Source organism: Paramormyrops kingsleyae, chromosome 6 (assembly GCF_048594095.1).
Source record: "Paramormyrops kingsleyae isolate MSU_618 chromosome 6, PKINGS_0.4, whole genome shotgun sequence".
In the NCBI taxonomy this organism is placed as follows: Eukaryota; Metazoa; Chordata; class Actinopteri; order Osteoglossiformes; family Mormyridae; genus Paramormyrops; species Paramormyrops kingsleyae.
Window position 1 is genome coordinate 38,995,441 of NC_132802.1, and position 4,003 is coordinate 38,999,443.

The window sequence follows — 4,003 nt, forward strand, 5'->3', positions numbered from 1 at the left end:
TTTGTAAACGGTCCGCATTTTACCCTCACCGCTAAAATAGTTGTGCTTGTTTCACACTTTCTCTTGTTTCGCTTGGGTATGCCTCTACTTAAATATTGTGTCTCTAGTTAAAAGTTTGGGACCTGTGTCTCATTCACATAGGCTTTCACATATGCAAATTGCCACCCCTCTTCTGGGCTAATGCCGTACGCTCATTTTGACAACGAATTGCCAGCGTTATTCGTTGATTTTTTTTGTCTAAAATGTTTATTATTCACATTGGTAGAAAAGTGCTTCAATACTTTAAAAAAAGGTCATGGTTTATTTGAAATAACTGGGCACTCCGTTTGTTGCTGCCATATTTTGAAATGGGTTGTCTAAGGAATCCTTATTCTTTGTTTGATGCCCCGGTTTCGGGTAAACATCCGCGACGGTTTATGACTACACCACATGGCCAAAGTGGCCTGCGAACGGACGATCACCCTGATAACAAAATACAACTAAATACATCTTTGTCAGGATGTGGGGCGGGGCAGGTCTATGACATTCGGGCTAAATGGGGGCAATAGCTTGGGGAGCCAGCCTATCTGAAAGCCTGTGGCCTGTTTGATTCTACCCCATGTTTCCTCCGTGTATGTCCGCTGTGATATGCTTAACAGACACGTTTGATGGCATTATTCTAACATAGCATGTTGCTAAATACCGCTCACTAGTTCCTACAGCTATTAAATGTATTTAAATGAAATCGGGGCATCTTGTTTAGAATAAAACTAAGAAAATACAGGAGATCGATCTTTCGCGTGTGTTGCTGCCGCCGCCATTTTGAAAGGCGCGTCTGCGTCACTGCGCATGCGCAAGCTTCGCATCCCATAAGGCAGTTATTTCGCCCGCATTGTTCAAACGGGTGGCACGCGCCTGGCCCTGCTCCTTGGATAATGGCAGCCTAGATCACGCTAGCTTTGTGCTACGCTGACGGGACCCAGAGCCGCTATGGATGGATCTTCGCCTTTGGTGAAGTGTTTTTTTTTCTCTTTGACATTGAAATAAAACTGTTAAACTGATTACGGCTTTTTCTCATTTTTAAAAACTTGGGCTAAAGTAGTTGTGCTTGTTTCACACTTTCTCTTGTTTCGCTTGGGTATGCCTCTACTTAAATATTGTGTCTCTAGTTAAAAGTTTTGGACCTGTGTCTCATTCACATAGGCTTTCACATATGCAAATTGCCACCCCTCTTCTGGGCTAATGCCGTACGCTCATTTTGACAACGAATTACCAGCGTTATTCGTTGATTTTTTTTGTCTAAAATGTTTATTATTCACATTGGTAGAAAAGTGCTTCAATACTTTAAAAAAAAGGTCATGGTTTATTTGAAATAACTGGGCACTCCGTTTGTTGCTGCCATATTTTGAAATGGGTTGTCTAAGGAATCCTTATTCTTTGTTTGATGCCCCGGTTTCGGGTAAACATCCGCGACGGTTTATGACTACACCACATGGCCAAAGTGGCCTGCGAACGGACGATCACCCTGATAACAAAATACAACTAAATACATCTTTGTCAGGATGTGGGGGGGGGGGGAGGTCTATGACATTCGGGCTAAATGGGGGCAATAGCTTGGGGAGCCAGCCTATCTGAAAGCCTGTGGCCTGTTTGATTCTACCCCATGTTTCCTCCGTGTATGTCCGCTGTGATATGCTTAACAGACACGTTTGATGGCATTATTCTAACATAGCATGTTGCTAAATACCGCTCACTAGTTCCTACAGCTATTAAATGTATTTAAATGAAATCGGGGCATCTTGTTTAGAATAAAACTAAGAAAATACAGGAGATCGATCTTTCGCGTGTGTTGCTGCCGCCGCCATTTTGAAAGGCGCGTCTGCGTCACTGCGCATGCGCAAGCTTCGCATCCCATAAGGCAGTTATTTCGCCCGCATTGTTCAAACGGGTGGCACGCGCCTGGCCCTGCTCCTTGGATAATGGCAGCCTAGATCACGCTAGCTTTGTGCTACGCTGACGGGACCCAGAGCCGCTATGGATGGATCTTCGCCTTTGGTGAAGTGTTTTTTTTTCTCTTTGACATTGAAATAAAACTGTTAAACTGATTACGGCTTTTTCTCATTTTTAAAAACTTGGGCTAAAGTAGTTGTGCTTGTTTCACACTTTCTCTTGTTTCGCTTGGGTATGCCTCTACTTAAATATTGTGTCTCTAGTTAAAAGTTTTGGACCTGTGTCTCATTCACATAGGCTTTCACATATGCAAATTGCCACCCCTCTTCTGGGCTAATGCCGTACGCTCATTTTGACAACGAATCACCAGCGTTATTCGTTGATTTTTTTTGTCTAAAATGTTTATTATTCACATTGGTAGAAAAGTGCTTCAATACTTTAAAAAAAGGTCATGGTTTATTTGAAATAACTGGGCACTCCGTTTGTTGCTGCCATATTTTGAAATGGGTTGTCTAAGGAATCCTTATTCTTTGTTTGATGCCCCGGTTTCGGGTAAACATCCGCGACGGTTTATGACTACACCACATGGCCAAAGTGGCCTGCGAACGGACGATCACCCTGATAACAAAATACAACTAAATACATCTTTGTCAGGATGTGGGGGGGGGGGAGGTCTATGACATTCGGGCTAAATGGGGGCAATAGCTTGGGGAGCCAGCCTATCTCAAAGCCTGTGGCCTGTTTGATTCTACCCCATGTTTCCTCCGTGTATGTCCGCTGTGATATGCTTAACAGACACGTTTGATGGCATTATTCTAACATAGCATGTTGCTAAATACCGCTCACTAGTTCCTACAGCTATTAAATGTATTTAAATGAAATCGGGGCATCTTGTTTAGAATAAAACTAAGAAAATACAGGAGATCGATCTTTCGCGTGTGTTGCTGCCGCCGCCATTTTGAAAGGCGCGTCTGCGTCACTGCGCATGCGCAAGCTTCGCATCCCATAAGGCAGTTATTTCGCCCGCATTGTTCAAACGGGTGGCACGCGCCTGGCCCTGCTCCTTGGATAATGGCAGCCTAGATCACGCTAGCTTTGTGCTACGCTGACGGGACCCAGAGCCGCTATGGATGGATCTTCGCCTTTGGTGAAGTGTTTTTTTTTCTCTTTGACATTGAAATAAAACTGTTAAACTGATTACGGCTTTTTCTCATTTTTAAAAACTTGGGCTAAAGTAGTTGTGCTTGTTTCACACTTTCTCTTGTTTCGCTTGGGTATGCCTCTACTTAAATATTGTGTCTCTAGTTAAAAGTTTTGGACCTGTGTCTCATTCACATAGGCTTTCACATATGCAAATTGCCACCCCTCTTCTGGGCTAATGCCGTACGCTCATTTTGACAACGAATTACCAGCGTTATTCGTTGATTTTTTTTGTCTAAAATGTTTATTATTCACATTGGTAGAAAAGTGCTTCAATACTTTAAAAAAAAGGTCATGGTTTATTTGAAATAACTGGGCACTCCGTTTGTTGCTGCCATATTTTGAAATGGGTTGTCTAAGGAATCCTTATTCTTTGTTTGATGCCCCGGTTTCGGGTAAACATCCGCGACGGTTTATGACTACACCACATGGCCAAAGTGGCCTGCGAACGGACGATCACCCTGATAACAAAATACAACTAAATACATCTTTGTCAGGATGTGGGGGGGGGGGGAGGTCTATGACATTCGGGCTAAATGGGGGCAATAGCTTGGGGAGCCAGCCTATCTGAAAGCCTGTGGCCTGTTTGATTCTACCCCATGTTTCCTCCGTGTATGTCCGCTGTGATATGCTTAACAGACACGTTTGATGGCATTATTCTAACATAGCATGTTGCTAAATACCGCTCACTAGTTCCTACAGCTATTAAATGTATTTAAATGAAATCGGGGCATCTTGTTTAGAATAAAACTAAGAAAATACAGGAGATCGATCTTTCGCGTGTGTTGCTGCCGCCGCCATTTTGAAAGGCGCGTCTGCGTCACTGCGCATGCGCAAGCTTCGCATCCCATAAGGCAGTTATTTCGCCCGCATT